General features: G+C 43.1%; 1 protein-coding gene across 2 annotated transcripts in view; it reads left to right on the plus strand.

Moving 5' to 3' along the window:
• Positions 1 to 23733, plus strand: part of EPHA6 (EPH receptor A6) — a 1249313-nt gene that overhangs the window by 1085127 nt on the left and 140453 nt on the right. The window lies entirely within an intron of this gene.

Raw genomic sequence — 23733 nt, forward strand, 5'->3', positions numbered from 1 at the left:
TATAGGAATTTCTAGTTATCTATATATATAATTGTCTAAGGGTCACTTCCGTCTGTCTGTCCTTCTGTCTGTCAAGGATATTCATTGGTTGCGGCCTCTGTCTATCATGGAAATCCAAGTCGCTGATTGGTCGCCGCAAAACAGCCACGACCAATCAGCGACGGGCACAGTCCGGAAGAAAATGGCCGCTCCTTACTCCCCGAAGTCCCTGCCCGACGCCCGCATACTCCCCACCGGTCACCGCTAACACAGGGTTAATGACGGCGGTAACGGACCGCGTTATGCCGCGGGTAACGCACTCCGTTAACGCCACTATTAACCCTGTGTGTCCCCAACTTTTTACTATGGATGCTGCCTATGCGGCATCAATAGCAAAAAATGTAATGTTAAAAATAATAAAAAAACAAAAAAACCTGCTATACTCACCTTCCGTTGTCCGCTGAGCCGCTCGAGCCGGCGCCATCTTCCGTTCCCGGCAATGCATTGCGAAATTACCCAGAAGACTTAGCGGCCTCGCGAGACTGCTAAGTCATCTGGGTAATTTTGCAATGGATCCTGGGAACGGAAGATGGCGGCAGCCGTGCGCCTGTCGCCGGAGCTCCGCTGGACCCCAAGAGGTGAGTATATAACTATTTTTTATTTTAATTATTTTTTTAACAGGGATATGTGCCCACACTGCTGTATACTACGTGGGCTGTGTTAGATACAGTGTGGCTCTGTGCTGTATACTACATAGGCAGTGTTATATACTATGTGGGCTGTGTGATATACTCCGTGGGCTGTGCTATATATTACATGGCCACTGTTATATACTGTGTGGGCTGGGCTATATACTACGTAGCTGGGCAATATACTACGTGACTGGGCAATATACTACGTCGCTGGGCAATATACTACGAGGCTGGGCAATATACTAAGTGACTGGGCAATATACTACGTGGCTGGGCAATATACTAAGTGACTGGGCAATATACTACGTGACTGGGCAATATACTACGTGGCTTGGCAATATACTACGTAGCTGGGCAATATACTACGTGACTGGCCAATATACTACATGGGCTGTGCAATATACTACGTGGACATGCATATTCTAGAATACCCGATGCATTAGAATTGGGCCACCATCTAGTTTCTATATAATTGTCTATGAGCCCAATGCTGTATGAATGTGATAATAGTATGCATTGTTCTTCTTTGTTAATCAGCTATGGATGTGATTCTAAAGCAAATTTTATCCAATCAAGTCAGATCTGAAATTAATTTATCATCACAGTTCCTGAACCTTTAATAGATAAGGACAACTTTCAAATCATTATTTTTTTTTATTTAATTAAAGAGGTTGTCCGCTACTTTAACAGTGATGGACTATCCTTAGGATAGGTCATCAATGTTTGATTTGTGGAGGGGCGACACCTGTTACCCCCACCAATCAGCTGTTCCCGATGTCGTCAGTTGTCAGGACTGAACAATTACAGAGCTACACAGCACAGCTCCGTCAATTCTATGGTGGCCACGAGCCGGAACTGCACATCTGCCCCCCTATTGATTTGACTATAGGGCAGATGCGCAGTTCCCGATCGTGGCAGCTATTCCGTCGACATAACTGCTCTGTGCAGCTACGTATCTGGGCAGTTTTGGCCCCACCAGCACTGAGAACAGTTGATCGGCAGGGGTTCTGGGTGTCAGACATTGATTACCTATCCTAAGGATTGGATATCATTGTAAAAATACAACCTCTTTAACTGCATGAATTTTTAACTACAACATTTTTTTTTTGCAATTGGGCTTTTTTAAAAACTTTGCTCTGTTTGGCTTTCACAAGCTATGTTTCCCTGCACTTTTCGGGCTACTCAGTGAGTTAAAGTGGTGGTCTGAATGAATTTAATCCTAAATGTCTACATATTTAATGTAATAATTTGATCACTTTTCTGATATAGTTGAGCTAAAAATTCTTTACTGTTCCATCTTTAGTTGCTTTCTGCACCCTGAAATGAAGCATTATCATTGACGTCTGTTTCAGGGGCAGGGTTGGTCTCTGCTCTCAGTGTTCTCTCATTTTCAATGTGCAGTGACAGTGCGCTCTCTTTCCAGCTCATCACATCTCATTACAGCTGGCAAGGAAGCGCACTGTCACTGGAATATATCACAGTGAGCAAGAAGCGCATACTGAGCATACATTAGAATTGACAACCGCTGCATGCTAAATAGAGCAAAGACTATCCCAGACCCTGAAATGGACATCATTGATGATGCCAGCCTCTGCCCCCTGATGGCATCTCATTTGAGTATCCCACCATGCACTGGGGATTTTACATCATCAATATGGAAGTTATGGAAACAAAAGGAAAGAGATAGAGTAGAATGAACAATAGCGAGTTTTTAATAAAATTATTTTCGAAAAGTGATTAGATTATTTATTACATTAAACTTTTAGGATTACATTCAGCATTGGTTTGGGACCATCCCTTTACTGAGACTCGATTAGTCAGCTCTTTCTGCAACTTTTTTATCTGTTTTTTTCGTAGCTCCCCTCGGCTGATTTATTAGCACAAAGATCAGCTTTTGATGTGTTTTGAGGTAATAAATCAGCACGGAAAAGTAACAAAAAAAGACAAATAAATTAGTTGCAAACTCTTTCAAATAGAGCTTACTGATGGATTCTTAGATAACTCATTCTGCAGCCATACCAAGTGCAATACAGAAGTTATATGCGGCAAATTTTTAATGAAACTCAACTGTAAAAATTATTTTGAGCCCATGCATTTAAGTTAAAAAAAAATGATTCTGAGTGTTTCCATATACTTTAAATACAATTTCTCTTCAGTATCCGATGCAGGAGAAATATAATATTACACAATGGTCAATTACCGTATGTCAATGGCCATCTATAAACAGTAATATATAGTTAAGTTTGATTCGCCAAATAGCATGGTAATAAAACTTAGGGGGGTTTTCTGCTTTCAGCGCTAATGTCATGTCGACAGCATTGCAGCCTTTGAGCTCAGTGGCTCGTGCTGTCACCTTGGACAAATCCGCTGCGCTCACAGATTGGCTGCAGTGCTGTCGATGTGCCAACAACGCAGAAGTGGAGACTCAGTCTGGACCCGGGGATGAGGAGTAAAGGACGTTTTGTTTTTTTGTTAATCAGATGGCTAATATGGTAAAGGGATATTCTGATACTGGCAAACCACTTTAGTGGTTCTCTAGGCTGGGTCATGCAGGTGATTATCTGCCAAGGACTCCTCCCTTTGACTGTAATTCACCATACCCATTTTGATTCAGGAAAAAATCTAAAAGATTGAACAAGGTATATATCTGAATTTTCATTCTAAAATATATGAGATACATTTAGCAAAATTGGAAAATCTCCTGTAGAGTTATTGTACTGAAAGTGATGTAGAATCCAGCTCCTTGCAGGACATTTACAGATGCTATAATAGTCAATGCAACCGTGGCCTAGGTAAAGCAAGTAACTACTGTATATTCCATCAAAAATGCCCCAAAAGATCTTTAATTAACAAAAAGTGTTGAAATGTTAATCTGATTAGACATTAAAAATTTATGCTCAAACTTAAAGGGGTCGTTCTGCACCTAAAAATTATTTTCTAAATATCTTTCCCTAAACTGTAACCACTTTTGTAATTTGCTTTGTTACACAACACCCCACATTTTCCCTATGTAGATAATCAGTAAAATTGTAGTTTTTGCTGTAACTCCTGTGACGTTTTGTTTGAGAAGAGTCTCAATCTTGATGTCACAGGTGGCTGAAGATACACTCACTCTCCGCGGCATCTATCACCCCTCCTGGAAAAAGTCGTAATCAGGGGGCAGCACTGCAGTTACTCACCAGTTTCTTTAATCGCCAGCCTCTCTCAAGACATCCTGGATCCTGGGTGATGGATGCTGTGAGAGATGTGAGTGCAGCGCCAGCTCTCTGCTTCTATCCCCGCAGTCGCCGTAGCTTCCAACTAAAAGAAGACATCATCAGGGGGCAGAAGTAAAAGCAGTGAGTGACACAGCACTGCCCCATGGTTTCTAGCACTGCCCTCAGGGGGGTGCTAGAAGCAGTGAGTTATGCCAGCGCCACCTCCTGATGACAATTCTTTAAGTGCAGTGCTAGAAGCTGTTGAGCGGAGCTGGTGTTACTCACTGCTTCTATCTCAATCCCCTGACAACATCTTCTTTAAGCTAGGAGCTACACTGATGGATGCACTCACATCTCCCACAGCGTCAATCATCCAGGATCCAAGGGATCCAAGACATCTTCAGAGGGTACGATGCAAGAAACTAGTGAGTAAAGGCCCCGTCACACATAGCGACGCTGCAGCGATACCGACAACGATCCGGATCGCTGCAGCGTCGCTGTTTGGTCGCTGGAGAGCTGTCACACAGACAGCTCTCCAGCGACCAACGATGCCGGTAACCAGGGTAAACATCGGGTAACTAAGCGCAGGGCCGCGCTTAGTAACCCGATGTTTACCCTGGTTACCATCGTTAAAGTAAAATAACAACCGCTACATACTTACCTACCGCTGTCTGTCCTCGGCGCTCTGCTTCTCTGGTCTGGCTGTGAGCGCCGGTCAGCCGGAAAGCACAGCGGTGATGTCACCTCTCTGCTTTCCGGCTGCCTGCCGCTCACAGCCAGACCAGAGAAGCAGAGCACCGAGGACAGAGCGATAGGTAAGTATGTAGCGTTTGTTTTTTTTACTTTAACGATGGTAACCAGGGTAAACATCGGGTTACTAAGCGCGGCCCTGCGCTTAGTTACCCGATGTTTACCCTGGTTACCGGGGACCTCGGGATCGTTGGTCGCTGGAGAGCTGTCTGTGTGACAGCTCTCCAGCGACCAAACAGCGACGCTGCAGCGATCCGGATCGTTGTCGGTATCGCTGCAGCGTCGCTATGTGTGACGGGGCCTTAACTGCAGTGCTGCCTGCTGGTGATATCCTGTTTCATGAGAGGGTGATGGATTCTTAAGGTACCGTCACACTAGACGATATCGCTAGCGATCCGTGACGTTGCAGCGTCCTCGCTAGCGATATCGTCCAGTGTGACAGGCAGCAGCGATCAGGCCCCTGCTGGGAGATCGCTGGTCGGGGAAGAAAGTCCAGAACTTTATTTCGTCGCTGGACTCCCCGTAGACATCGCTGAATCGGCGTGTGTGACACCGATTCAGCGATGTCTTCGCTGGTAACCAGGGTAAACATCGGGTAACTAAGCGCAGGGCCGCGCTTAGTAACCCGATGTTTACCCTGGTTACATCCTAAAAAGTAAAAAAACAAACAGTACATACTTACCTACAGCCGTCTGTCCTCCAGCGCTGTGCTCTGCTCTCCTCCTGCTCTGGCTGTGAGCGTCGGTCAGCCGGAAAGCAGAGCGGTGACGTCACCGCTCTGCTTTCTGGCTGCCCGGCGCTCACAGCCAGACCAGAGAAGCAGAGCGCCGAGGACAGACAGCGGTAGGTAAGTATGTAGCGTTTGTTTTTTTACTTTTTAGGATGGTAACCAGGGTAAACATCGGGTTACTAAGCGCGGCCCTGCGATTAGTTACCCGATGTTTACCCTGGTTACCGGGGACCTCGGGATCGTTGGTCGCTGGAGAGCTGTCTGTGTGACAGCTCTCCAGCGACCAAACAGCGACGCTGCAGCGATCCGGATCGTTGTCGGTATCGCTGCAGCGTCGCTATGTGTGACGGTACCTTTAGTGAAGTGCAGCCCCGGCTTCCTGTGATGTCATGTTTGAGATCCCTCTCAAACAAAACATCACAAGAAGGGAGGTAAAAAACACATTTAGGGATTAGCAGGATTGGGAAAAACATAGAGTGTTGTGTAATAAAGCAAATTACAAAAGTGGCTAGGGTGTATGGATAGATATTTAGAAAATACATTTTAGGTGCCAGACCAACCGGGCCTGTCAGGCTTTCTACAAACTGCCCCCAGTATCTTACAGAGCCCTGGTTCAATAAAGTTTGTAACAAACTATTTTGAACTTCAATTTAATTACAAGTAGAAGAAGGTGATCATGAATGATTCTCATCATTAAATAGAAGTTTCGATAGATTTCTTCGTGGTTCTGCCTGGATCACTCCTCTGAGTTTACTTTAGATGTGCAAGTAATTATATGTTGAAATATTATTACTTTCCTGTAAATGTTACCTGCTATTATGTCCGCAGGTGCTGTTCCTCTGCAAAGGTTCTGCTACAGAGCCATTAATCTTGTGTTATTTTTTGCCGTCTGCTCCACAGAAGAATGATTTGTCAGTCATTGCCGTTGAACTGTTTTGTTACACCCACAGCACATTCGTAAAGTTTAACAATGCAGCCATCAATTTTTATTACTTCGCTGATGACATCTGAGACATCTGTAAACCTGCATGAAAAGTAACAAAAAATGTAAAAAGCAAGAAAAGCAACAAGTGGAAATTGGTATTTGTTGTCAACTTCTCTTTACAAAATAAATCAATGCCACACTGCAAACTTTTCATGAAGCACCACGAAGCACCACAGCCACAGGGGGGCTGCTCATTTAGTAGCGGTCCAGCCATACTACAAATTACATTGGATTGTTCGTCCCTCTAAAAGAATGTTTGTGGCATGATATCTCATAACATAAGTGTTATTCCAATCTTATAAAGTTATGTCATAGAATTTTTATATCATGGCAATGGAGGTCTGACCTCTGGGGCCCTGAACAATCTAGAGATGGACAGACCTCAACTATAATTTATTGCTACATAAACCTTCACTGTTATTCACTAGGATTATTAACAATGGGGCACTTATAGGAAATACGGGCAGCACGGAGGCTCAGGGGTTAGCTAAGTTACTTTGCAACACTGGAGTCCTGAGTTCAAATCCCACCCAGAACAACATCTGCAAGGAGTTTGTATGTTCTCCCAGTGATTGTGTGATTTTCTTCCGGGTTCTCCGGTTTCCTTCCACACTCCAAAGACATAATGATAGGGAATGGGCACAGTGATGAGGTCTGTAATAATGGCGCTATATAAAAAATAAATACATATAAAAAAAGAACTTGGAGACTCTCAGAACCAATACAACCATCCACCTATCAAGTAGCACCTCTAATATTGTTGCCTTTGGGTGCGGCTTTTGCCTCTGCACCATCCGTAACTGCACCACTATACAGCTGTATTCCAAAATCAGAATTGTTGCTCAGAAGATGAAAGGGAAACTCAAGTGAAAACCATGTTTCCTGTGTTAATGGTCACCTGCAGTCATGCTATCTGATGTCACTGTTCTCACACGGAAATATGGCTGCCCCATTAGAATAGCAGCAATGGAAATGGTGAAAACTGGCTAGCCATGTGGAGCCTGCTGTTTTTATAGAATTTTCTCCAGATTGCTTCTTATCTGCAGATAATGTAACGCTATTGCCAACCAATCATCTCTGCCCCTTTCTGCAATCTGTACTCTGCATGTGACTTGCAGCTGCTTAGGGTACAGTGTGTAGCCTCTCCTGTGCCTTAAGGCTCTCATACACATTAGACTAATGTTGGCTGAACCCCAGGTTGGCCAACAGTCTAATGTGTATGTGGGTGTAGGCTGGGTGCGCGACAGGGAAGCTGTTGATCACGCATGTCTGATTTTGGACTGACGATCATATTGTTCTGGAGGATATATGCCATCGGCAAACCTGTCATCCAGCACCTTTCTCGTAGAGAAATGGGAAAGTTAACCGTAAGATCGTCCAAAGCATTGTTTGGCCGACAATCATCTAATCTGTGAGGAGACCTTTAGACCTGCATCTCAGGGGCAAACATATGGCCCGTGCAACCTGCGCAGCTGCACAAGGGCCCAAAGAGGAGGGGGGCCCTTTTTTAACAACAGTTTTAGAAGTAAAAGAACATTGTACCTGGGACCCACCAGTGCATTAGGTACCTTGTGGTACCAGGAAGTTAAAATGTTTGCACCCGGGCAATAGCTTCCTAACTGTGAGGGTCTCACAGACTCAAGAGTGATCCTGAGAACGGGGCTCCAAAGAATCCCACCTAAATGAAGCAGAGATCAAGTATGTGCCCCTCTGTTCTATTCATTTTGAATGGGACTGCTGGATCTCACTGAGCGCAGAGTTTGGCTGTCTCCATGAGGGTGGGATTACATTCGCACATCTTGCAGAGCGTCCCTATTCTCCAAATGTCAGCTCTTGCTGCATCTGCACAGTAGCTATCCAGCACCCTGCTCACAACTTAAAATGGTTTATTGTTAGGTTAACAAATATGCCATTAAAGCTCACAGCATATATGTTAAATATATCCATTTGTAAGGGTCATATTTATTGGTCTTCAGGCAGTAAAGCTCATCAAATATTTTGAAATTCCAATTTACCAAGTGTGGCGAACGTTTAGCAAAATTAGTTAGATAAATGGTGCTGCCTTGCCATCCCTTCTCTTTTATGCCCCTCTGACTGGCTACACTAGATCATGTAAAGCTGCAGGGCATTATGGGGAAGCCCATCTGGCCACATCCGTTATCATTATACTACTCTGTAAATTTTCAAAAGTGTTTACAATGGTGCCAGACATTTTTTTAGACAATCACCACAAATTTAGTCGTCATCTGTTTGAATTTTCAAAGACCAGAAATCGAATTTGATTCTCCACAGATTAATCTGTTCATCTCTAATAGGCAGCATCAAGCTGAAATCCTTCAGAAGGTCATGTTCCCTCCATGGCCATCCCAGCTCTCTACATGATCTGTTCCCTGCCCCTGAACCATGTTGTAAGGCGGCCAGGGTGGTAGTTGTAGCAACGAGCTGCAGTGTTCCCATACCTTGGCGCCCCACAAAGAAGGCACAACGTCACTTCTGCTGTACACAGTGACATTCCTGGTACTTTCCCTATCTTCCCGGCAATCTCTGCTCTTCCAGGCAATCTCCACCTGGTCCTGGACAATCCCTGTCCCGTTCTGGCAATCACTGCCTCGCTGGACAATTCCTGTCCTGTCCTGCCCCTTCTGTGACGTCCGTGCCTTACAATGTCATCCAAGTTTTAGGCCCAAGAGACCATCATTTGAGGGCACACTAGAGATTTGACCGGCTGATAATGACCGGCAGTTTTGGGATGCACATTGTTCCCCACTGCGATAGAGGGCACACCACTTCAGTGTGAATCATCCCCTTTTTATATTCAGATAAGTTTTTGTACTTTAATATCGTATGCTTACATGAGTATGTCTCCTGATGAACCGACATAGGGGAAACGCGTCAAGTTTAGCATACTTGGTACCATTATATTTAATGTCACTGGAGGGCTTTTTTTGCACTGCTTTGTACATATTTGTAGGATATACCTTATTATTTTTTTTGGATTTTTTTCTGCCAATAGTTTTTTCTGTCTGTACCTGAGTCCAATATTAGGGTGCATCAGGGTCAGACGACGGGAGCGGGGGCGCCATTTGTGCAGGAATTTAGGGTGCCAACCCCAGCAGGCAGGTAGTACGCATCAAGGTACAGTGCAGGGGTATTGGCTATTTGCCTTAATATAGGTCTAAGGGAATGTGCAATATATAATATAAAGTATGCAATATCGCTATAATATCTATAAACACACTTTTGCACAGGCCTTAACTTGCATTTCTTTGTTCCATCTTATTATAGGCCAATAAGGGATATGTGCAATATATTACATTATTGTGCAATATCGTTGTAATATCTATAAGCACACTTTTTGCACAAGCCTTGAAATTATGTTCCTATGACATTTATTGTTTGTCTGAAGTGTATGGTCTCCTGATTGTTCTTTCTTTTCGCACGATAGGGTCTATTAGGGTCAATTAGGGCAAGCCTACATTGAGCGGGGGCGCCACTGCGCTGGTTTATAGGGTGCCAACCTCCGCGGCAAGGTAGGACACAGATAGTTGGCCCTTTAGGGATTTGGTGCACCCTGTATCTTTTTGCAGCCATACGTGTTTTTAGGTCGTGAATGTTGTATTGTTCTGTTTTATTAAGAATTAGTAAATGTTAAGTTTTATTGTGGTCATTTACTTTATTGTGTAATAGTGTCATTTGTCGGTGATTTACTTTATTTAAGGCACTTGTATCTGAAATTCTGTGAACTTTCACACTAGAGATTTGCCCAATCTTCTTGAAGTGCTCAAGTTCTCACCTGTTTATAGCAACCTTTGAGTGAGTTGGCAAGTATAATCATTAGTAGGGCTAGTAGGTTATTTGTGATAAACCCATAAGAAATAGTTCCTGGTGGTAAAAGATTGGTTTTATAGTCAGCTCCAAATGGTCTTGTTTTTTGCTTGAACCCATTATTATGGCAGGTCTAGGCCTACGAGAGGCTCCTATTGAACCCTAGTTGGCCAGTCTTATCTTATCTTTAGGCCCCGTCACTCTTACTATATCTTCACTGCTAGAGAAAACTCTTGACACTTTGGGGGGGATTTTTTTGAACTGCTCAAAAAAAATGTGTTTTTAAATTAAAAATAAATCTGTTTCAACTCCAAACATTTTAACACCTGCAGCACAGAGCAAAATGTGAATCTTTTGTACATTTATGGGATTTTCAGCTCCTTTTCCTAATGCCGATTAGCTTCTGCTATCCCCATCAATGACTTACAGCCCATTATATGACATACTATGCACAGATCTCCCATCACGCTGACGTCTCTTATAAGCCGGAGAGGTGTCATTAAGGAGTTATGATTACAGAGACGGCTGCAGTCGTCTATTTCTGTTGCCAGAGCATTGCAGGTGTTCTTACAATTGTATGAAATATGTCAGGGATTAAATGTATGCTTCCTGAGCTGCGTCATTTCACCAGCCAGCTTTATAGCGCAGCCTCGTGGATTAGCACAGACAGGAATATGCATGGGTAATGTAATAAGATTACCCGATTCTGTATTTAATTGGTTTTCACATTGGTTGATATGTTCAGAAGGTTCAAAAAATACACAGGTCCGTCATGTTCAGTTTTTATCGACCAATTATATATCATCTATAATAAAATTATTTATAATTCACAGTACCATTTTCTGTGAGTAGAGCATCCATTACTACCTCTTGCAGACGAGCATTCCACAGTCTTACTGCTTGATCTGTAAAGAACCCTTTCCTTCTTAAATACCGTAATCGCCTTTCCTCCACACATAATGAATGCTCCCCGTCCCCGATTCTTTCTAAGGTCCTTAGAAAGAATAATTCATGTGCCAGTCCTTTGTATTGACCACATATGTAATTACACACAATGAGATCGCCTCTGAGGTGTCTTTTTTTAAGCTGAACATGCCCACTTTTCTAACCTCTAGTGGCCGCAGTCAGGCTGCCTTATTACATGGACAATGATCTGGCCAGTGGCTCTCGAACTGGCCAGTGGCTCTCCTGACTCAAGCCTGACAGCATGTATATATATGCAGCTATATGGCTGTCTGACTGAGCTCCGAGAAAGTCCAACCATTTATTAATATTGTTGCCAGCCTTTGAACCCAATATATGTTACCTATAACTTTTTCACAATAACTGGATGGGATTTATGGGAGTAATATTTTTCCAGGATCAGGTGAATTTGTATCTTTTTGTATATACCTTAATATCTTATATACGGTACCTTTGCAGCTGCTGATTGACATTGAGTGCTGCTGCTCAGCTTTCTTGTAACCAGAATACCCAAGTCCTTCTCCTGTTCTGTAATCCCTTGTTCTTAGTACATTCTGTCTGAAATTAAAAAAAAAGATATTTAAATGGAGCCTGCTATGTTGGAAATGGTTGCGGACATGCAGGCAGAATGTTATAATGTTATGGAGCTGATCAGATTGATATACATTTTTATCGGAAATGTTTGCGTAAAATTAGAATTTTATTCATTGAAATCCGTGGTGTTTGTATGCATGAGTCCGCTTGGGGGTCCTACCCAGTAATTGACTTGTCACAGAAGGCTAAGATTATTACAATGATGCATTATGGACCCACTGCACCACGGGTTTACCCTGGAGGAAAAAAAAAGGGAAGATGCCAGCACTGCTTATGGTCAGAACGCAATAACTGAAGTGCAATTGCACATAAATTCTAACTGTATTTCAAATATGAGACATTTAGCAAACAATTGATCAATTCTTTGAGCTACCCCGCCACTTCACGGCAATCTCATAATGGGGCTGTCCTAATCTTCGTATTTTATTTACGTTGTGCCATTATGGCCTCCTGAATGTATAAAAGAGTATAAAAAAAAAAAACCACATTAAATGCTAACTGTACCTGGAGCATTTTCAGAATCACTCCCTTGGTGCCAGGAAAGGCAAGCGCAGGTAAAGGCCGATCAGGTCCAGTGCGGACATTTCAGATCTGGCTTCCACACTGCCAAACCCGCACCAAAGATGAAGGGTGAGACAGGCTGAGACACAGGTGCACAATTAACTTGAGCCTGAGGCGGGGCAGGGCTGCTGTGTGTGTGCACAGCAGCCTATCAATCACAGTGAACACAGAAAGAATGGCGCACATAACCCAGCGTGCGCGGCAACAGTGGTGGTCAGCCACATACCAATGCAAAGCAAAAAAAAAGGGAAGAAGCCAGCACTGCTTATGGTCAGAACGCAATAACTGAGATTATGAGATTGCCGTGAAGTGGCGGGGTAGCTCAAAGAATTGATCAATTGTTTGCTAAATGTCTCATATTTGAAATACAGTTAGAATTTATGTGCAATTGCACTTCAGTTATTGCGTTCTGACCATAAGCAGTGCTGGCTTCTTCCCCTTTTTTTTTTGCTTACCCTGGAGGAGCATGGCTAGGTGGCTACCTGGTTTTCATTAGAGCTCCAGAGGGTGGAGTCAGGCTTTATCTGCAGGTAGCTGCCAAGTACTACTCAATGACAGCCACCGATACTGCAGCATCTGACTCCAAAGGTCAGGAATGCAAGTGCGGATTCTGGAACACTTGACAAGATAGGTAACAGATTCAGGTGCTGGTTCAGACTAGACTGGCTATGGAACACAGGTACTGGATGGTTCCAGATTCAGGTACAGACAGGACGGATTCAGGTTCAGGTGCACACAGGACAGTTTCAGGTTCAGGTACAGACAAGATGGTTTCAGGTTCAGGTACAGAACAGACAGTTCCATGTTCAGGTTGAAACAGGACAATTTCAGGTTCAGTAGGAACAGGTTCAGACAGGACAGATTCAAGTTTAGGTATTCGGGTTCAGGAACCAACAGAGTGATTTCAGATTCAGGTACCGATAAGGCGAATTCAGGTTCAATTTCTGGTTCAGGAACAGACAGGATGGGTGCAGGTTCAGGTACCAACAGAGCGGTTTCAGGTCCAGGTACCGACACTGCATTTTCATGTTCAGAGATAAGCAGAGTTGTTCCAGGTTCAGGTACTCACAGAGCGATTTCAGGTTCAGGGACAGACAGAGCTGTTCCAGGTTCAGGTACCAACAAGATGGTTTTAGGTTCAGGTACTGACAGGGTGATTTCAGGTTCAGATACAAGCAAGGCGGTTTCAGGTTCAGTTACCGGCAAGGCAGTTTCAGGTTTAGGTACCGACAAGGAGGTTTCAGGTTCAAGCTCTGGTTGATGAACAGGCAGGACAGGTTCAGGTTCAGGTACCCCCAAGGCAGTTTTATGTTCAGGTTCAGGCTAGTTGGGTACTCGAAGACAGTACTGGAAAAAGGGACATGATATCGGCTTAGCAGGTTGCAGACTAGCTTAAACACAAATGTTGCACAGGCATCTCCCTACAGGGGAAGGTGCCTTAAATACTTTAGTGCCTCCAAGCCATTGGTTGGGGAAACATGCGGAGTGCATGCGCTGCCCCTTTATGAGGTGGCAGCGTGTGTTTGCACACCCTAAGTGTGCTGACAGGAGACCTGTGCAGCATGCACAGGTTCTGGAATGTGGGAGCTGGAGCAGAGAACATAGCTGGGCAGTCAACGTGGTGAGTATGTTGGCGTCCCTGCAGGGACGCTGGTGTTACAAAGATAACTTAACATTTAACAAGCCATTGACCCATGTTAAGTTAGGGTTTGATTTATGTTCCATTTAGTCAACCCAAATACGGGAAAGATTATCTAAACAGAATAGCAAATACACAATGAACAATCAAAACTCTCGAATTTTGGGTGTAATGACTTTCAGGCAGTATTAAAAATCATCTTTATCAGCAGCAGATCATCTTCTCTAAACAGGACATGTGGTGCTGATAACACTATAGTGTATGCTTTAAAAGGGAACCTGTCATGTTGAGAACGACACCTGTTGTACCGACAGGATATTATAAAGCAGGAAGAGCTGATCAGACTGATATACATTTTTGTTGGAAAAATTTCAGTAGAACTTGTATTTTATTCGTTGAAATCCATGGTGTTTATATACATGAGTCCTGTGGATGGTCCTAGAAGTGATTGACTGTATTTCCTGTATGACTGTGCATGCAAAGATAGCTGTCAATCACTGAGTAGGCCAACCCACTGGACTGATGTTACAAAAAACAGGACTTCAATGAATAAAATACAATTTATACTCTTTTTTTCTAACAAGCCTTTTATTATCCTACACAGGTTGTTTTGGTGACTGAAAAGGAACATACAGTGCATCTGATGTAAGTTAAGAGGGAACTTTAGGAAAGGAGAAAGTCCTGAAGATGCCACTTTCTTCTAATATACACTGCTCAAAAAATTAAAGGGAACACTTAAACAGAATATAACTCCAAGTAAATCAAACTTCTGTGAAATCAAACTGTCCAATTAGGAAACAACACTGTTTGACAATCAATTTCACATTCTGTTGTGCAAATGGAATAGACAACAGATGAAAATTATTGGCAATTATCAAGACACCCTCAATAAAGGAGTGGTTCTGCAGGTGGGGACCACAGACAAGAAGAGCGATCTGCTGCCCAAAACATCCTTCAGCATGACCGGTTTGGCAGTGGGTCAGTAATGGTGTGGGGTGGCATTTCTTTGGAGGGCCGCACAGCCCTCCATAGTCCTTCATGTGCTCGCCAGAGGTAGCCTGACTGCCATTAGGTACTGAGATGAGATCCTCAGACCCCTTGTGAGGCCATATACTGGTGCCGTTGGCCCTGGGTTTCTCCTAATGCAGGAATGCCAGACCTCATGTGGCTGGAGTGTGTCATCAGTTCCTGCAAGATGAAGGCATTGAAGCTATGGACTTGTCCGCCTGTTCCCCAGACCTGAATCCGAATGAACACATCTGGGACATCATGCTTCGCACCATCCAACGTCACGTTGCACCACAGACTGTCTAGGAGTTGGCGGATGCTTTATTTAGTCCAGGTCCCTCAGGAGACCATCCTCCACCTCATCAGGAGCATGCCCAGGTGTTGTAGGGAGATCATACAGGCACGAGGAGGCCACACACACCGTGCTGAGCATCATTTCCTTGCCTTGAGGCATTTCCACTGAATTTGGATCAGCCTTTAACTTCATTTTCCACTTTGATTTTGAGCATCATTCTAACTCCAGACCTCCGTGGGATATTAGTTGTGATTTGCGTTGATCATTTTTAGGTTTTATTCTTCTTAACACATTCCACTATGTAATGAATAAAGATTTACAACTGGAATATTTCATTCAGTGATATCTAGGATGTAGGATTTCAGTGTTCCCTTTATTTTTTTGAGCAGTGTATATTAGATTAAAGGATTATTCCCGTCTTCATAGTCTGATATTGCCAGATAGTACTTTCATAAGCACTTTTGCATTTCACAATTTGCAGCCACTTTTATTCACAGCCCGTTGCCTAGGAAACCAATCACTGCTGCAGACTAGCATGTAAGCAATGCACTGAAGCTGTCCTGGACTAGGAAATAGCAGCATGTCCAGTGATCCTGGTCAGCTTCAAAACAGTGCTTACCAGCTCTATAAAAAAGAGCTTGTAAGCACATGGTCTGCTATTAAGCAGTAGTGGTCAATCTACTAAGGCCTCTTTCACACTTCAGTTATTTGGCGTCAGTCTAAAACCGCCATTTTCCTCAAATAACGGATCCGTCATTTTTTTTTAACGGATCCGTTATTTTCCCATAGACTTGCATTAGTGACGGATTGTGACGGATGGTCGTCCATTCCATCCGCCATGCGACGGATCCGTCGAAATTTGGCGGACGTTTTCTGAAAATAGACGGACATTGGAATGTTTTTTGTCAACGCCGAAATGGCGGATCGCGACGGATCCGTCGCGTCCGCCATTCCATAGAATGGGCTCCTATGGGCGACGGATCCGCCGCAACCGTTTTTTCGGCAGATCCATCGCCCCAATCCGTTTTTTCAATTGCGCATGCTCCAAAAAGTAGATACTTCTCCCAGACAACCCCCAAGTAACGGATCCGTCAAAAAAACGGATCCGTTAGAACCGTTTTCGCAACAATTGTGACGGATCCGTCAATCCGTCACTATGTCGGTAGTGACTGACGCCAAAAGACTGAAGTGTGAAAGAGGCCTAAGCAGTGAGCAGGAAACAATAGAAAAGTTTTAATATCCCAGAATAACTGCAAATAGTAATAAGCAGTAATTTTTTAAATTTACTTGTATTTACAAGCACTATGAGACAATTCCCATTTATGAAAATTTTCTTTTTCCATTTTGTAAAGTTATGTTTAGCTAAACAAACCAGGGCTTCAGGGGAAGCTTGTGGTAGTGTGAAAAACACCTCTTGCCTTGTCATTAGCCGAAGTTACCGGAATATCTTTCCCTCATACTTTACACTGCAGCTCGGTGGTGGCAGATCGGTTACTGTATATAAACACAAGTTATGCATATGATCACTGAAGCCCAGGTCACAGCTCTAGACAGATTATGATTGATAATCTCAAACTCTTGATGAAAACAATTAAGGATTTGCGAAACGGTGGTGCCAAATCTGCTTTAAATGTATTTTTTGGAAATACTGGGGCGACATTAGAACTGCTATCAGTCATAAAGAGCAGCTTAGTGTCATGTACTGTATATTCAATCTGGCTGCGTTCTGCATTTAAGGATCTAGTACAAGAGTAACATTCCGTACGGTGTATAATAATGATCTAACAAGATGCCTGGGGAATCATAGCGCCGTATGAAATCATTCAAGCTGCATCCTCTCGCGAATTTACACTTAGAGTTGCAAATCCAGAAAACCAGACAGGATAGCTTTTCAAAATAAATGTTTTAAAGGAGCAGATTTATAAAATGCAGCTTTTAACAATGATGAAGATTTCACATTTCATAGGAGTAAAGTGCGTATTATTGATTTATGTTTAAAAAAAAATAAATTCTAAATTATACTGATAAAATAGCAAAATAATCTGCAAATAATGTAATGTAATGGGTGGAAGATCAGGAGACTGAAAATAAAAACCTTTAATAGTCAACTCCCAGTATTCTCTATAAGGCAATATAACTACTAAAGGAATGTATCTTGTATTATCATGATGTAATTATTAAAAGAATAGAAATAATGTGCTTATAATTTCTATAAATGGTATAGCTTTTTTTTTTTTTAAACAACTCTTTTTTAATCTTACCAATTTCAATAACTAATACATTCTCAGAGAAAAAATTGAAGCGCAGCCTCCCTAGGGACTAGGAAGTGATGGGAGTCTTGTATATAAAGTATTGTCATCCTGCTTTTTACTTAGTCGTATACAAATGTAATAGAAGAGACATTGTTAATTAAATCTAGGCATATTGAGATGACTCTGCTCGTACTGTCCCTGTCTACACAGCAAAGCTAAAAGGTAAGTTGAAGAAAATAAGAATTGTTAGCTTATAATGTGAGATCCAGTGCGATAATTGGAATGTATCAGGATTTGTTAAGTGTTGTGTATAGTATCCGATAAATGTTCATTAGTCTGATTTAAATTACGGTACTATTTTAGAGTCATTCGTGCAGTAATACAAGTAACAGCCATGAGCTCAGAAACATTTCATATTTCTGCCACATGAATGCAGAACCTATTTTCTGCATCAATATATATTGTTTCTTTGGTTCCCAATGTGGTTTACAATTTTTCTCAAACACATAAAAGCCACTTTTCGGCTGGGTTCACAAAAAAATCACCCGAGTTTAACCCCTTCATGACCTTGGTATTTTTCGTTTTTCCGTGTTCTTTTTTCACTCCCCTCCTTCCCAGAGCCATAACTTTTTATTTTTCTGTCAATTTGGCCATGTGAGGGCTTATTTTTTGTGGGATGAGTTGTACTTTTGAACGACATCATTGGTTTTAGCATGTCGTGTACTAGAAAACGGGAAAAAAATTCCAAGTGCGGTGAAATTGCAAAAAAAAGTGCAGTCCCACACTTGTTTTTTGTTTGGCTTTTTTGCTAGGTTCACTAAATGCTAAAACTGACTTGACATTATGATTCTCCAGGTCAGTACGAGTTCGTAGACACCTAACATGACTAGGTTATTTTTTACCTAAGTGGTGAAAAAAAATTCCAAACTTTGCTAAAAAAAAAAAAAAAATTGCGCCATTTTCCGATACTCGTAGCGTCTCCATTTTTCATGATCTGGGGTTGGTTGAGGGCTTATTTTTTGCATGCTGAGATGACGTTTTTAATGATATTTTGGTGCAGATACGTTCTTTTGATCGCCCGTTATTGCATTTTAATGCAATGTCGCGGCGACCAAAAAAACGTAATTCTGGCGTTTCGAATTTTTTTCTCGCTACGCCATTTAGCGATCAGGTTAATGCTTTTTTTATTGATTGATCGGGCGATTCTGAACGCGGCGATACCAAATATGTGTAGATTTGATTTTTTTTTTATTGATTTATTTTGATTGAGGCGAAAGGGGGGTTATTTAAACTTTTATTTATTTATTTTTTTCACATTTTTGTTAACTTTTTTTTTTTACTTTTGCCTTGCTTCAATAGCCTCCATGGGAGGCTAGAAGCAGGCACAGCACGATCGCCTCTGCTACATAGCAGCGATCTGCTGTTCGCTGCTATGTAGCAGAAAATCAGGTGTGCTGTGAGCGCTGTCCAGAGGGTGGCACTCACAGCTACCGGCGATCAGTAACCATAGAGGTCTCAAGGACCTCTATGGTTACAATGTACAAGCATCGCTGACCCCCGATCATGTGACGGGGGTCGGTGATGCCGTCATTTCCGGCCACCCGGCCGGATGCGGTAGTTAAATGCCACTGTCTGCGTTTGACAGCGGCATTTAATTAGTTAATAGGCGTGGGCAGATCGCGATTCTGCCTGCACCTATTATGGGCACATGTCAGCTGTTCAAAACAGCTGACATGTCCCGGCTTTGATGCAGGCTCACCGCCGCAGCCCGCATCAAAGCGGGGCTTCTGACACCTCGAACGTACTATCCCGTCCGAGGTCAGAAAGGGGTTAATCCAGAAAATGTGGTTGATTTTTGTCTATTCACAGAACCATCAAAAGGTTTGTTGCAAATAGTCAACACTCAACAGGTTCTCAAAAAACATGTTGCGAACATAAGACACATTAACTGCCAACGTTTTGAGAAAAATCAAACGTCCAGTGACCGGAAATCCATTATCATCCAGTGCTGTCATATTCCAGAACTGCAACCTCCCTGTAGTGTCCAGAAGTACAAGGTGTTCAGTGCTCAGACACATGTCTATTGGCCAAAGTAAAGAAGGCGGAAACCCAACCACCACTGAACAAGACACAGAAGGTGAAATGTCAAGACTGGGACAAGAAATATCTGAAGACAGATTTTATGGATTGATGAGTTGGCGGAAATAGAAATATATGCAGCTGAACGCTCCAGTCCCGAGTGCCGGCGGCAGTGCCGGGTATTGATGCGAGAGACTCACGCGAGTTTCTTGCATTACATACGCAAGTGTGACCCCGACCTAACAGATGACAAACAAATGAAGTGGGAAAATTTATGTTTTTCATTTAGTTGTATAAAAGTTCTGTACACCATTAGTTGGCCAATAATTTGGCACACATAGGTATTCTCCTAAGAAAGACAAAAACTTCTCCTTTCTTAAATGTTCAAGTTTCACGTTCATTAACCTTATGTTGCTCAATAATAAAATTTATACAAATTGCCTAATAAACATGCAAATTACTTACTAAACTGTATTCAAAGTGTACTTATTTGATGCAGGTTTTAACGTCAGCCACTGCAGATCCAAGGTCCCAAGTGGACAAATCCCCAATAAGAGTCAATGTCTTAATAGGGTAAATTAAAAAAAATGGTAGATTTTACCGGGTTCCAAATTGTCCTCAGTCCCTTCGTAAGACATGATGAGATCCAGCAAAAAAAATCAAAAACATAAATCCATTGAGCGCAGCCTAGAGCATGTTAAGTTCATTATTAGTTTTTTCAATTTGTGTTACAGCAATTTCTGCAAATAATCTGTCATGCTTTCAGAACCTAAATTGCAAAATTAAGTAGATAAGCTTTAAAATGTTGGCTTTGGACTCTCATTTATGTGATTTTTGGTAGCTGTTTATGGTCGCATGAGCGCTGTAAATTTATGCAACAAATCATCCCTTACATTGCAATATACCAGGCATAAAACACCTTAATTAAAAAAAAAATAATAATAAGAAAACAAATATGGTAATTTCATCATGGAATGACAAGAAACATGCAGAAACAAAATATAAACAGTAACCTCTTAGCAAGCAGGAAATGAATCTATCCCTTGAGTTTACATGTTCCTTGCAAACCGTGCTTGTCTAATTACCCCTGCAATATACAATATCCATTGTTGTTTAATGTAAGATTTTCATCTTGTGAATACAATGTGAATGTTTAGCAAAAAGATATTTTATTAAAACTTCCAAAGTAAAAATCACCAAAGAACTGTCAAGCATACTAGCATTGATCTCGGACTTCTTCTCTTGGGGTGTTCTAGTACGATAGACATGCTCAAGATGATATTTGTGTCATGACTCTGTTGTCAGGTGTCCCAGGATCAGGCGCTCCTTCCCTGCCCCTAACACTAGGGGCGCTCTAGCTCGCCCTGTTCCACGGTTACTTCTGATGGTGAAGATGCCGGAGCCACGTACCTTGCCTTAGCTCCTGAAACAGCCCTCCATCTGTACCCTTCCCCCACCCAGGGAAGAGAAGAAGGAGGGGTCACCGAACCCTCACCAGAACCCCCAGGCCGACCAGGATGAGCCACATGAAAGGCACGAACAAGATCGGGAGCATGGACATCAGAGGCAAAAACCCAGGAATTATCTTCCTGAGCATAACCCTTCCATTTAACCAGATACTGGAGTTTCCGTCTTGAAACACGAGAATCCAAAATCTTCTCCACAATATACTCCAATTCCCCCTCCACCAAAACCGGGGCAGGAGGCTCAACAGATGGGACCATAGGTGCCACGTATCTCCGCAACAATGACCTATGGAATACGTTATGTATGGAAAAAGAATCTGGAAGGGTCAGACGAAAAGACACAGGATTAAGAACCTCAGAAATCCTATACGGACCAATGAAATGAGGTTTAAACTTAGGAGAGGAAACCTTCATAGGAATATGACGAGAAGATAACCAAACCAGATCCCCAACACGAAGTCGGGGACCCACACGGCGTCTGCGATTAGCGAAAAGTTGAGCCTTCTCCTGAGACAAGGTCAAATTGTCCACTACCTGAGTCCAAATCTGCTGCAACCTGTCCACCACAGTATCCACACCAGGACAGTCCGAAGACTCAACCTGTCCTGAAGAGAAATGAGGATGGAACCCAGAATTGCAGAAAAACGGCGAAACCAAGGTAGCCGAGCTGGCCCGATTATTAAGGGCGAACTCAGCCAAAGGCAAAAAGGACACCCAGTCATCCTGATCAGCAGAAACAAAGCATCTCAGATATGTTTCCAAGGTCTGATTGGTTCGTTCAGTCTGGCCATTAGTCTGAGGATGGAAAGCCGAGGAAAAAGACAAGTCAATGCCCATCCTACCACAAAAGGCTCGCCAAAACCTCGAAACAAACTGGGAACCTCTGTCAGAAACAATATTCTCTGGAATGCCATGCAAACGAACCACATGCTGGAAGAACAAAGGCACCAAATCAGAGGAGGAAGGCAATTTAGACAAGGGTACCAGATGGACCATCTTAGAAAAGCGATCACAGACCACCCAAATGACTGACATCTTTTGAGAAACGGGAAGGTCAGAAATAAAATCCATAGAGATATGTGTCCAAGGCCTCTTCGGGACCGGCAAGGGCAAAAGCAACCCACTGGCACGAGAACAGCAGGGCTTAGCCCGAGCACAAATCCCACAGGACTGCACAAAAGTACGCACATCCCGCGACAGAGAGGGCCACCAAAAGGATCTAGCCACTAACTCTCTGGTACCAAAGATTCCAGGATGACCAGCCAACACCGAACAATGAAGTTCAGAGATAACTCTATTCGTCCACCTATCAGGGACAAACAGTTTCTCCGCTGGGCAACGATCAGGTTTATTAGCCTGAAATTTTTGCAGCACCCGCCGCAAATCAGGGGAGATGGCAGACACAATTACTCCTTCCTTGAGGATACCCGCCGGCTCAGATAAACCCGGAGAGTCGGGCACAAAACTCCTAGACAGAGCATCCGCCTTCACATTTTTAGAGCCCGGAAGGTACGAAATCACAAAGTCAAAACGGGCAAAAAACAACGACCAGTGAGCTTGTCTAGGATTCAAGCGCTTGGCAGACTCGAGATAAGTCAAGTTCTTATGATCAGTCAATACCACCACGCGATGCTTAGCTCCTTCAAGCCAATGACGCCACTCCTCGAATGCCCACTTCATGGCCAGCAACTCTCGGTTGCCCACATCATAATTTCGCTCAGCAGGCGAAAACTTCCTGGAAAAGAAAGCGCATGGTTTCATCACTGAGCAACCAGAACCTCTCTGTGACAAAACAGCCCCTGCTCCAATCTCAGAAGCATCAACCTCGACCTGGAACGGAAGAGAAACATCTGGTTGACACAACACAGGGGCAGAAGAAAAACGACGCTTCAACTCTTGAAAAGCTTCCACAGCAGCAGAAGACCAATTGACCAAATCAGCACCCTTCTTGGTCAAATCGGTCAATGGTTTGGCAACACTAGAAAAATTGCAGATGAAGCGACGATAAAAATTAGCAAAGCCCAGGAACTTTTGCAGACTTTTCAGAGATGTCGGCTGAGTCCAATCATGGATGGCTTGGACCTTAACCGGATCCATCTCGATAGTAGAAGGGGAAAAGATGAACCCCAAAAATGAAACCTTCTGCACACCAAAGAGACACTTTGATCCCTTCACAAACAAAGAATTAGCACGCAGGACCTGAAAAACCGTTCTGACCTGCTTCACATGAGACTCCCAATCATCCGAGAAGATCAAAATGTCATCCAAGTACACAATCAGGAATTTATCCAGGTACTCACGGAAGATGTCATGCATAAAGGATTGAAACACTGATGGAGCATTGGCAAGTCCGAACGGCATCACTAGATACTCAAAATGACCCTCGGGCGTATTAAATGCAGTTTTCCATTCATCGCCTTGCCTGATTCTCACCAGATTATACGCACCACGAAGATCTATCTTAGTGAACCAACTAGCCCCCTTAATCCGAGCAAACAAATCAGATAACAATGGCAAGGGGTACTGAAATGTAACAGTGATCTTATTAAGAAGGCGGTAATCTATACACGGTCTCAGCAAACCATCCTTCTTGGCTACAAAAAAGAACCCTGCTCCTAATGGCGACGATGACGGGCGAATATGCCCCTTCTCCAGGGATTCCTTCACATAACTGCGCATAGCGGTGTGCTCAGGCACGGATAAATTAAACAGTCGACC

This window comes from Ranitomeya imitator, chromosome 3 (assembly GCF_032444005.1).
Source record: "Ranitomeya imitator isolate aRanImi1 chromosome 3, aRanImi1.pri, whole genome shotgun sequence".
Taxonomy (NCBI): domain Eukaryota; kingdom Metazoa; phylum Chordata; class Amphibia; order Anura; family Dendrobatidae; genus Ranitomeya; species Ranitomeya imitator.